Below are 13,314 nucleotides of genomic sequence, written 5' to 3'. Positions count from 1 at the left end.
CTTGTACGGGACCGGCTCCTGATTAGTACCCACGAATGGAAGAAGAAGACCAATGCTCCTCATATCAGTTTTGTCTCCGATCGTGACAAGACGTTAATTTGGAATGATGTCTTGGAACATTTCACGCTCCAAACAGATGGTTATGATGATATAATAGATGGTGATGAATTGAAGGAGCGAGTTAGGGATTGGGCAATGAAGAAGATGGCCACCTAGTTTTAGACTTGGAAGAAACACCTATACACGATGTATGTCAAGAAGAACATAGCACCAGATTTTACTGTCCCAGGCCCAATCTCAAAGTAGAGGCCCTATTGGGATGAGTTTGTACAGTACAAGACGTCGGAAGAGGGTGTGAGTCGGGTGATAAAGAACCAATGTAATGCCCAACAGAAGACATACCACCATAACTTGGGATCAGGTGGCTACCCGACTGCCATTAAGAAGTGGAACAAAATGGAAGCAGACCTTCTTGCCAAGGGTATCACACCAGAATCACTCGAGTGGGGAGAGCATGCAAAGAATTGGTTTTTCGCTCATGGGGGAACACTAGACCAGGAGACAGGGAAGTGCATTTATGGCACAAGACTGCAAGAAGCAGCAGAAAGATTGTTTTATGCTCAGGGAGCTACTGCTAGTGGTGCGTTTAGGCCCAACAGAGAGAAGGATGAATTGACATACGCCATCGGGACTATTGAACACGGTGGCCGAACTAGAGGCAAAGGAAGTGTCTCGTGGGAGCATGGATTCCCTCAGGATAGACCTTCCTACAGAAGCCACTAGAGAAAGAAGGAAGAAGAGGCACAGCGGCTCTAGAGGTTGGAGGAAGCGGTGCATGAAGCACAGGAGCGGGAAAAACCCTTGAAGCGAGAATGCAGGAGGAAATCAGAAGGCAAGTGCAAATAGCAGTGAGTGCAAGCAAGCAGGCATCAGAGCTAGGAATCAACATTAGCCAATCTGTTCAGTTGAAAAGCAGTTGCGCTTCCACAGAGATACCAAATCAAGGGGACACAGGACTACGCTTCCATGTGGATGATGTCACTGAACCATGTACATCGTGTGAGCTACACATTCCGAAGGGGAATTCCACAATCAAGGTGGCTATCGATCTTGTTAATCCTATCAACCGAACCAAGACACCAAGGATTCATGGGAATATAATCCAAGAAGGATATGCTACCATCTTGGTAGATAAAGCTAAAAAAGGTTTTAGTGATTTGCCTCTTGACATTCCTGGAGGTGATGGCGAGAAGACTCTAGGAGAAGCAGAGAAGACATTCATTCTATGGCGCAAGCGCTACATCATCATTCCTGGGATGTTGCCTCCACCTCCTCCTGAACTACCTCACCATAGGTTCAGATGAAAACACTACATCATTAATTTATATTGGCTTAAATAATTAACAATCTGCTCATAATAATATGTCATTCCTTTTTTTTGTAGCAGATCCTCCCCCAACCTAAATCCAATTGTTCAATCGCCAGATCATCATAGTGCTCTATACGATGACAATGTGTTGGAAGGCGAGGCTGCATCCACACCATCTCCAAGGAGGTCTCCAACGCCGCAGCCACCACCTCCAAGGAGGTCTCCAACGCCGCTGCCACCACCTCCAAGGAGGTCTCCAATGCCTCCCCCGCCCCCGCCTACCAAGAAGCCAAGTACTAGCAAGAGGCCAGCCCCGCAAACGAAGAACCAGTCCCCGCCGGCAAATAAAGCCACCGTGAAACCAAGGGCTATTCCCAAAATAATATCTGAAGAGAAGGAAGAAGTAACTGATGCATATAAAAAAGATATGTCCAGATTCTATGACAAAATTAAAAAGGATCAAGAAGCAAGGAGAAACCTGGAGAAACCATACTTCTTCGTAGCTCCAGATATTCTAAGAAAAAAGGTGGCTTCTTACCAGCAACAACAGCGGAAATCTCATAAGCCGTCCAAATCAACGTTAACGGACTATGACCACACTCTCACCAAGTCAATTGAGGCGGCACAGAAAAAGAAGCGGGCAGGGAAAGGAGTTGCACAACTCGGACAACAATCGCACCAATCAGTCCCCCCGCTAGTTGTTGGTAATGAATATGGTTCGAATTTAGGATTAATGCATCAGGCAAACATACTTCCGGATGTCGATTTGGATCACCTTGGTGAATTTATTGAAGAGACTGCTCTCGACCTTTACCAGATGTTTGGTGATGGAAACATTGAGAGTGCGGCGAAGGTTGATATTTGTAAGAAAAAATTTGTACTAGGCCAGAGTCTATACAACCCTCAAGCCTTATGTGATCTGGGGACACAAATGTACCTGCTAAACAAGTGGTACATGCAGGTGTCTACCGGTGGAGACTTCTGCGTTGGTGTCAGAATTAGAGACGAACATTGGTTTCATGGCGATGATGTTATGTATGTTGACTTTGCAGAATTTCATCAACTATGCTACCTGACCTCTCTAGACAAAGTTATCATTAGTTGCTATTGCCTGTAAGTAATAATTTTTTCGATCTATTATTAAACTCATCATATGTGTGTATATGCATATAAATTATTCTAACAAGTACTATATATATGTAGATTTACAATGACAGAGCTCAGAAAGGAAGGCTGCAATGAAATTGGTTTTGTTGATCCCCATATAGTATTCAAAGACCTAGTTACTCCAAAGCCTAATTGGAAGTCTGAGTCAGAGAGTAACCTCATGAACTTCTTAGTGAACCAACGCCACAAGAAGGATATACTCTTTCCCTACAACTTCAAGTGAGTGTTAATAATGTCGATCATTCTTAATGGCTCATATGTTGATTCTAGTTAATTAATGAGTGTTATGCGTTATATCCTATAAACACATGCAGCAATCACTGGATATTGATGGACATCGATCTGGTGAAAAGTCACTTGATAATCTATGACTCGATGAGAAAACCACAACAAGACTACCAAGATATGATAGATATTATCCAGAGGTAATTTCGGTATCTCTAGCAACTATATATACACACAAACATGATGATTAACTATATCTGATGACGTGGCAAATTTTTTATTGGGCAGTGTTTGGAAAACCTTTATTGAGAAGCAACACATGGGAAAATGCAAAGCGCCACTGAATGTAATCCCTTTGAAAGTAAGTCCCCTAAATCGCATCATCTTTATTAATTAAACATATAGCTTTCACCGGATCACCAGATTGGATGACAAATCTTTTTCTCGTAAAGTGGTGTCTGTGGCAGGAATAGGGGAACAACTACTGTGGTTACTATGTTTGCAAGTTTATCAAGGTGGTCTCCCAAAGAACTCCTACAGAGAGACTCAAAGTACGTTAAAAATACACTATATATTCATTTAATTATTATTATTGATAGTGTTACTATGTCTTTATATATATATGTATGTACACATATTAATTTATTTTCCTTTAATTCAAACCTGTAGGCTCGATGGTTGGAGGAAAAGATCATACGGCAAGACCAAATCAAAGCAATTCAAGAGTCTATAGCTAGATTTTTTAATGACCAGGTCATCGATTCCAAGGGCGAGTTCTACTTCGACCCAACACTGCCATGGAAGCCAAGCTAGAGGATGAGAGGAAACTTGTTATATCACAACAACTGTAATGCAATCTTTTGTAATATATGCACATGAAATAATATAATGTAAAATACACATATGCATGCATGCATGTAAATATATATATGATGCATGCATGCATATATATATATATATATATATATATATATATATGCTTGAATTGTGTGATTTAATACGTTCATTGTGCTTGAACCGAAACATACTATACGCACGTATAAATATATAATTAGCAGCGTACAATACAACTTCGAAAACCTATTTTGAAAATAAAACAAAAAAATGAAAAGAAAAGAAAAAAGAAAAAAAATAATATTTAGTCCCGGTTGGTATTACCAACCGGGACTAAAGGGTGCCGGCCTCGTGGCATGTCAGGAGGCACCTTTAGTCCCGGTTGGTTTTACCCACCGGGACTAAAGGTCACCCTTTATTCCCGGTTCCTGACCCAGGACTAAAAGACCTCCCCTTTAGTCTCGGATGCTTGCTCCCGGGTGGGGAATCGGGACTAGAGGGGGTTTCCCACCGGGAGTAAAGCTTTGTTCTCTACCAGTGTGTGTTACTCTTTTTATATTCAAATATGTAATGCCTTTTGTATCAATAGAAAGGCATATGCAATTTTAATAGAAGGACAAAAACAGAAAGAATGCAGGACACGATCAAGAAGTGCTCGATGAAGAACATGATCAACCGCATGAAGATGTTGATGCAGTGGAAATCTTAAACAACTTCCATACTAGTGTAGCAACATGGGACTAAGCGATGCTGCAAGAGAAGCAGTGGTAAGTACCTTCATTTGCTTTTCTTAAAATCTGCTGAAGCCATTGCCATAAAAGAAAGAAATGTAGGAGGAGCCTAAAGTGCCACCGTCATTTTGAAGTTGTAATATTACAATAGTTAATATGTTACCTATGCATTGTGCTTATGAATCTCTGTTGGCAGTAGGCTAAGGAAGACCTATACATTACTTGTTATAAAATAATCTCTTGGTTTTGCAATTTAAGTATTCTTGCACAATATGTAATCTAATGTTTACTCGGTTTTTGTAGGAAGCTATGGAAACTATACGAGTAGAACCTGTTACTGATGTTTTCAAGGACTGCCTCTCCTAGGCCAGCTAGAACACATTTTCTTTGAAGAATGCTGGTATGAGGACAAGCTACTCCAGACTTTATGAATGGCTTGCTGCTCAACAGGAAAGTTCAGCTGGCCTCGCCGAACAAGTGGATCAACTGACGAGGAAGGCAGAAAACACTGGTAGGGAGTTTGAGGAGTTCAAGAAACATCAATAGAAGGAGTACACTAAGCTCCGTGAGTATATCATGCTCTTAAGCACCGATAACTCTAAGTCTTGTTGATGCATGAACATGTGGATTGCTTATTGTTTTGATGTGAATTTGTGTGGTGGCTTGATTTGTGAACTCTATCAGTGGTTTGATGTTGAGCTGAACTGCTATTATTTGATTTTCGTTCAATATAATTATGCATGGAGTCTTTTTGTGCAGCAGTGTAGATCTAAAATCATTTTTTCTGATGTAATGATTGGTGTGCACGTGGTAGATCCGGAACAGGCCACGTCGTTGAATAAGAATCTGACACGTGGACAAACCAATGAATGGCACGTGTAAGTGCTAGGACAGAACACGTGTGCCAATACAAACAAAATATGTGGTACAAATCCGTCCTACCACGTGGTCGATTCAAAAAAAGATGTGTGTGTAGCTCAGGGCACGACACGTGCCCCAATAAAATACTAACACGAGGACGTACAACATCGTGACACATGGTCATGTAAAAGAAAGATACGCGGGGCATTGTGGTCATGCCACGTGGGCCAATAAAAATGCATCACATGGTCTAATGAAGAAGTGACACATGCTCCAACCATAACACGACATGTGTGCCAATAGAAAATTGATATGAGAAATAATTGAGACCCGACATGTGGTCCAGTAAGAACCTAAAACAGTAAAACGTGCAAGAACCAGAGATGGCCACGTTGTCCAATAACAAGGTGACATGTGAGTACGTGACCCAAACCATCTCCAATACAACCGGCTATAGCATGTACGCGTGGAAAGCATCTCCAATAGAAGCATCCGCCAGTGTGGCTGCTTCCTGCCATGGATACCAAAACAGTTCAATGATGGTTAGTTTTTTGTCACAGATCAAGCCACTTCTATGACGAATTTCTAGATTTGTTACGGAAGTTCAAATATGAGGCGCTTTCTACGACGAGTCGTATTTCGTTATAAATTCATCATAAAACTGAAATTATGACAAATTTGGCTTCTTCAGTGACGAAAGCTATTCGTCATGAAAGTGGAGATTCCTAACAGTGTTTCTAGTTGTGATAATGTGCCAGAATATATGAACTTTGGCTGTAGCATCAACTGTCTAGGACAAAGTTGAACCAAAAGAACAAAAATAATAGGTAACCCGAATCTGAAACAATATGTCTATAGCAGCATCAACGTCACACAGTTTCTATCTTTCATCCATGTCGGTTGTAGCAACAGAAATGCCTCCTGAGTCTACAAAAGTGCAGCACTTAGCTAGTGGTTTCAGGTTGCATTGGACGTAAGCAGGTCGCACCTCTCTTTCCTGTCCCCTGCGTGCTGAAGTCTTCTCCAAATGCATGTCAGTGAAGAAAGGATTGGATATGCGCTGCTGGTAGAGATGTGCTTCTAGTTCCAACTGCATCTGCCATGCTCCCAATGCCTCTAACTCCTATGTCACATTTACTTTAGTTATGGGATTCCTGTTACAGCCATTATCATGTATCGCCAGTAGCATTGTGCTCAACTAGCTCAGACGACTACACTGCTCCACACAATCCATCTCATCGAGTTTGTTGAGAATGGTGAAATTAGAACTACGCTTGGAGATATATAAAGATAGCTAGGAACCAGAATACACAATCCAATACCGTTTGATTTGACAGATGCAAGTAATAAAATGCAACAGTCTAGTGATGGATATATAGTTAGTGCAAGTATCTCTTCGTCTTCAGTAGAATCAAATATGTACTACATACACAGTACTACTTCTATAAATAAGTTATGGTTCAAGTTCACCACATATCAGTAGTTTAATAAATGAGAATAGTATCATGCGCAATAGCAGTTGATTAATGGCCTTTCATTTTAGATGTCTTGCCGCTGGAAATAAATGGTAAGCTGGTGATGGTAGCTACAAATATTGGCAGTAGATACAAACAAAGAAAACCGGTTATTAAATTCAGATATGATTTCTGCCAAATAAAATAATGTCAAATCTTCTGACATGTTTTTGTTGTGAGCGTTCTAACTCTTCAACAATTGAAGAAGAAAACAAAAATATGCAACGGATTATAACAGAGGACTGCTATGGTCCGGTCGATCGGACAGGATCCACCCGCCGGCAATTATTGGCGCGCATTTTTTTGGCTCGCAGCGCGCCGCGCTAATTAGCTGGCTGGCAGCTTTTCCGCGCAGGTACGGCCCGCAGCGCGCGCAGGTAGCACACGCGAGCAGCAGCACACCCACGTCAGCTCTCCACGCATGCACGCAATGACTTTCATCAAACTTAAAAAAAAGTTATAACGGCTAAACCAAACATCTAAATTAAATTTCGATTATACCATCGTGTTTCTCACATTAAATCCCTCAAAATAAGATGCCATATCGATATATTTCGATAAAATTTTATTAACGAACATTTATCTTATGAAGATGGAATATTTTTGTCTATTGAGCAGAGACAATGTTCTAGATTTAGAGAACAATATTCCGTCTAGGTAGAAAAGTGTTCTCATTTAGAAGAGCAGTATTCTAGTTACATGTTCATGCAATTGGTATTATAATATGCATAAAACTAAAAATAGTAATAACAAAAATTATGAAATATATAGAAAATAGTAAATAAATAAATAAATACATAACATAAATAAAAATGATAAAATCTAGAGCAAGGAATAAGAAAATAAAAATAAAAACACGTAATAGAGAAAAAATTAAAAGAACACCACATGAATACTTTTTAACCTCCTAAAATATATCATAGAACATCACATATATACTAGGTGAACAACACTAAATAAGTCATAGTACATCACTAAATATATCATAGAACACCGTCTAGATATTACATGAACATCACTAAAAACACCATAGAACATCACATGTATACTAAGTGAACATCATAAAAAACATCAAAGAATATATCATATAATATCATTTTATATGAATATCACATGTATACTATGCGAACATCACAAAAAATATCATAGAGCATCATATGTATACCACGTGAACATAAAAAATATCATAGAACATCACATATATAACAGGTGAACATCACAAAAAGTTACTGAACATCGCATGTATACTATGAATATCACAAAAAACATCACATATATGACATTATATACCACGTGAACATCGGAAAAAACAGCATAAAACATCACATCCATATTATATAAACATAGCATTGAAATATAAAAAATTAAAAAACATGAAAAAATAATTAAGTAGGGCATGATGAGAGTGCTAAGTGGCTTTTCTGGGAAGACTTAGATCGCTTGGTTAGAGCTATCCCTAGTAGCAAGAAGCTCTTTATAGGAGGTAATCTTAATGGCCACGTAGGTACATCAAGTGCAGGTTTTGAGGCGGTTTATGGGGGTTTCAGATATGGTAGTAGGAACTAGGAGGGAGAGGAAGTCTTAGACTTCGCTATAGCTTTTGATCTGATGATAGCTAACACTTTCTTTCATAAGGGATAGTCCCATTTAGTGACCTTTAGTAGTGGCTAGTACTCTAGTCAAATCGACTTTGTCTTTATAAGAAGGAGGGATTAACGAACATGCGTGGACTGTAAGGTGATACCTGGAGAATGTGTGCTCGCTCAACACAAGCTGCTGGTGGCTAACTTCCACTTTCTGGTGCAAGCTCATGGGAACAAACAAGCTAGGGTTATTAGAACGAAGTGGTGGAAATTAGAAGGAGAGACATCAAAGGTCTTTAAGGAAAAGGTCATTGAAGAGGGCCCGGTCGACATAGAATTTTCGTCCCGTGCCGAGGACACACGCAACAAGCTGGATGGTATGCTCAATGGAGCTAAAAATACGCCTAGCTTCAGCACAGGGGTGATCGATCCTGTGCACTCCTCCCGAGACGTGCCAGTCAATTTGACCCTACAATTGACAAGTAGAGAAAGTTCATCAGTAATTAAGGGCGGAACTTGCCGGTTTTGCCAAATAGTCCCGAATGTGCGGCTATAAGAGCCGATATGAAAGGAGATCGACTAACTAGTCGATTCCAGCATATTCATGAGAATCGATCAGTTAAAGCTCATTGGGTTGCATAAGAAGAATCGGTTATCATTCAGGATAAATATCATTATTTACACAAATATTAATCAATGGCAATAAGATATCAACAATGATCGGTTTATGCTGAGCCAATGATTACAAGTAACTGAACCTCTTTTTATATAAAGAAATAATTCAACACCATTTAACCATTTAATAAAGATAAATCTAATGAACATGTTAGATCTCATCTATCACTATGACTAGTAGGGCATGAGGTAGAATCATGCAGGCCATAGAAATAACAATAGACTCGATGACCCTAACTCATTACTAATATCAGTAGGGCATGAGACAGAATCATGCAGGCCGTAATACAATAATAAGATCATGGGGCTAACACATCTTTCAACATATCTTTACTTCAACATTCTCGTGATGCGAACTGTTCGTGACAGCACTCGATATCGACTAAAACAGTCGATTCAGGCATAGCACACAGCTAAAGTCATGCCTTATCAGGAATAGATCTACCAGATAACGGTCCCCACTCCACGGTGCTAACAGTGGGGTGCGAGGCAGAATCACAAGGCCATGATAATGAGCCATGGAACAGTTCTCGCTAGCCAATAAATCTACTTAAGACACAACACGCCTTAACCACACGCTATGCACGATCAGGATTGACATAAAACAACCGATAAAACATAACTCATTGTTTAAGGTGTAGATTAGATCAATTTAGATTAGCAAACGATGGGCTAAACAAGATATAAGACCGATCTAGATCAATCCCAATCAGGCAGGGTGATATTGCTAGTCTTCCTTAGCTGTTCCATGATCTTTTTCTTGATTAGCTTAATCATAATCTGATTGGAAGCCTTTGCCTAGCCGTTAGCCTGAGCATAGTAAGGAGAGGAATTTAGTAGCTTGATTCCCATACTGGCAGCAAAATCCCCGAACTCTTCAGAGGTGAACATTGTTCCTTGATCTATAGTTATGGTTTGAGGAATCCCAAAATGATACACAATGTGTTCCCTGACAAAATCAATCATGTTCTTTGAGGTTACCGTCTTTAAAGGAATTGCCTCAACCCATTTAGTGAAGTAATCTATTGCCACCAATATGAATTTATGTCCTTTGCTTGAAGGCGGAAAAATCTAGCCAATTAAATCAATTCCCCAACCCTGAAATGGCCATGGTTTGATTATTGGATTCATGGCCGATGTAGGCGATCTCTGGACATTACCAAAACATTGACAATCCTGGCACCCCTTGTAATATTCAAAACAGTCCTCCAATATCGTTGGCCAAAAATATCCAACTCTGTGGATAATCCATTTCATCTTATGAGCTGATTAATGAGCTCCACATATCCCTTCTGCACCTCACCCATCAACACCTTAGCTTCTTGTTGGTTTAAGCATTTGAGCAACACCCCATCGACTGTTTTATAATATAACTGGTCATCTAACAAAACATATTTAATCGATTTATACCTTAGCTTTCTGGTAACTTTCTGAGACGGATCTCTAAGGTAGTTGGCTATTTTGACTCTCCAATCATCACTTGAGGTTTTACTACTCAAGACTTCTTGAAACACTTGATATCCTGATGCACTTTGAGCTAGACGGTTAGCTTCTTGGTTTTGTGCCCTCGGAATATGTTGGAAAGAGACATGAAGAAATCCCTTGAGTAACTTCTAGCACTCATCATAGTATCCTTTCAAAGTCTCTTCTTTGCATTCATATAGGCCGATCAATTGATTAATAATTAACTGTGAATCTCCAAATACTTCAATTGCTTCGGCCTTTACTTCATGAAGAAGTTGAAGTCCCTTGAGAATAGCTTCGTACTCCGCTTGATTGTTAGTAACCATTGGCTCAATTGGAAGAGCAAACTCAAAACTTGCCTCTCGAGGCGAAATAATAACAGTACCGATGCCACCACCCTGCTTGCATGATGACACATCAAAGAACAACGTCCAAGGCATCAGCTCTACATAACTAATGCTTGGCTTGTGATGCTGGGTGATAAAATCGGCCATTACTTGTCCTTTGACTGCTTTAGCCAATTCGTACTTCAAGTCGAATTCTGATAATGCAAGAATCCACTTTTCCACTCTTTCATTCAGTATCGGCATCGATAGCATGTGCTTAACCACATTAGCCTTGGAAACAACTATACACTCGACCAATAATAAGTAGTGTCGCAATTTAGTACAAGAGAAATATAAACATAAGCATAACTTTTCGGTGAGAGAATATCTCGTTTCTGGATCCAGTAGTCTTCTACTCAGATAGAAAATAACTCTCTCTTTTCCTTCAAATTCTTGCATCAGGGCTGATCCAATTGTCTTGTCATCAGCCGATATGTACAACTTAAATGGCTTACCTTGCTGAGGAGGGACCAGCACAGGTGGACACTTCATATATTCTTTATCTTCGAGCGCCCTTTGTTGTATGTCACCCCACTTGAATTCTTGATCATTTTCAACTTCAACAAGGGAGAAAACGGCAGGATCCTTTCCGACAAATTTGAAATGAATTTTCTGATGAAATTAATCTTACCAAGCAGAGATTGCAACTCTGTTTTGGTAGTTGGGGGAACTACTTCATCAATTGAATTTACGCTTTTCTGACCAACTTCGATTCCTCTTTCGTGGACCATGAATCCTAAAAATTGTCCGGTTGATACTCCAAAAGCACACTTTTTAGGATTCATCTTCAAACCATGCTTTCTTGTGCATTCTAGAGTCTCATGCAAGTTAGCCAGGTGTTCTTTGTACCCTTTGGATTTTGTTATCACATCATTGATGTAGATCTCAACAATCCTGCCGATCAGCTTACGGAAAATGTAATTCATCACCCTTTGATAAGTTGCACCAGCATTCTTCAGACCAAAGGTCACCACAACCCACTTGAATAGACCGATTGCGCCGGGGCACCTAAAAGCGGTCTTTGCTATGTCCTCCTCAGCCATGAAAATTTTGTTGTATCCTGCATTACCATCCATGAAGCTAATAACCTTGTGCCCGGCTTCTGCATCTACTAACATATTAGCTATCAGCATTGGATAACCATCCATAGATGTGGCTTTGTTCAGATCCCTAAAATCAATGCAAGCCCTCAATTTTCCATTCTTCTTATATATAGGGACAATATTCGATATCCACTCTGCATATCGGTACGGTCGGATAAATTTTGCTTCCAGTCACCTTTCAGTCTCCTTTTTGATATCATCAAGCATGTTCGGGTTGAACCTCCTCGGAGCTTGTTTAAACGACCGATATCCAAGTTTGATTGGCGACCGATGTTCGACAATTGACCGGTCTAAACCAGGCATCTCGTAGTATTCCCAAGCAAAGTAGTCTTTAAATTCCTTTAATAAATCAATTAATTCCCGCTTATACTCCGGATCCAACTTAGCACTAACGTACGTCGGCCTAGGTCTATCTCCAGGACCAATATGTACTTCTAATTCATCGGCCGATGTGAAGCCTTGTCCTAGTTTGCCATCTGTACCATCTATTGGATTATCCATTAATACAAATTTTCAAAGCCCACTGCTTGGATCGGCTGTTGGCTTTTACCATTGACTCTAAATTCTGATGTCAATAGAAAAGCCATCTGGATATTAGCCGATGGTTGCTTCCTATCGGCTATTTGCTTGGTACGCCACACTTGAGTTTTACCGGATGCCTGAGCCTGTTCCATCTCTTTATTCCTTAGGTGTTGCACCCTTCTTTCTGACTTCTTGTTAATCCTCTTGGACACCATTGGCCTTCCTGCCAAGCATACTTTCTTTCGTTGCCTCCCTCTTCATGATCGGCCCAGTCTTGATCAATGACTCTTTTTCCAAGCCCATCATGAACACTTTTATTTTTTAAGCGCCGATCCATGTTATTATGATGATATGCATCTTGAGCATAGATAGACCGGCGGTTGATTTGAGACTGCCTATACTCCTGATATTGATTGCTGCATTCTAGACAGTCATTTCGGGTAGGCAACTTCAAACCTTCATTCTAGCAATGTCTGAAGAAAGGATAATTCCAATGTAATTTGGCTTGTTCCCTTTCATACCTCTCTTGTTTTAGTTGATGCTGGTATGCTTGATTTTTCAATCAACACTGATAATCCTTTTCCTTGTGCCGCTGTCATTTATTCAACAGAATCCGAGATGTGACCTACGGCTTCATCGTCTCTGTTTTTGATGTCTTCCCCTACTCGTATCGGCTCTTATGCTCAGCACGACGTCTTCTAATCTTTCTGTACTCGTCAACCGATATTTGCATCTTGGGATCAACTATTCTAGCTTCTTTTGATTTTGTTGATGTTAGGATCTTAGTTTTTTCTTTGAATAGCCCATCATCAACCATGTTTTGATCTCCTGGGAAAGGATTATCATCAACTTTCATTTTTTGAGGCATATCAAATTTGAG

This window comes from Miscanthus floridulus, chromosome 4, assembly GCF_019320115.1.
Source record: "Miscanthus floridulus cultivar M001 chromosome 4, ASM1932011v1, whole genome shotgun sequence".
Taxonomy (NCBI): domain Eukaryota; kingdom Viridiplantae; phylum Streptophyta; class Magnoliopsida; order Poales; family Poaceae; genus Miscanthus; species Miscanthus floridulus.
Note: the sequence above shows the minus strand (reverse complement) of the source record.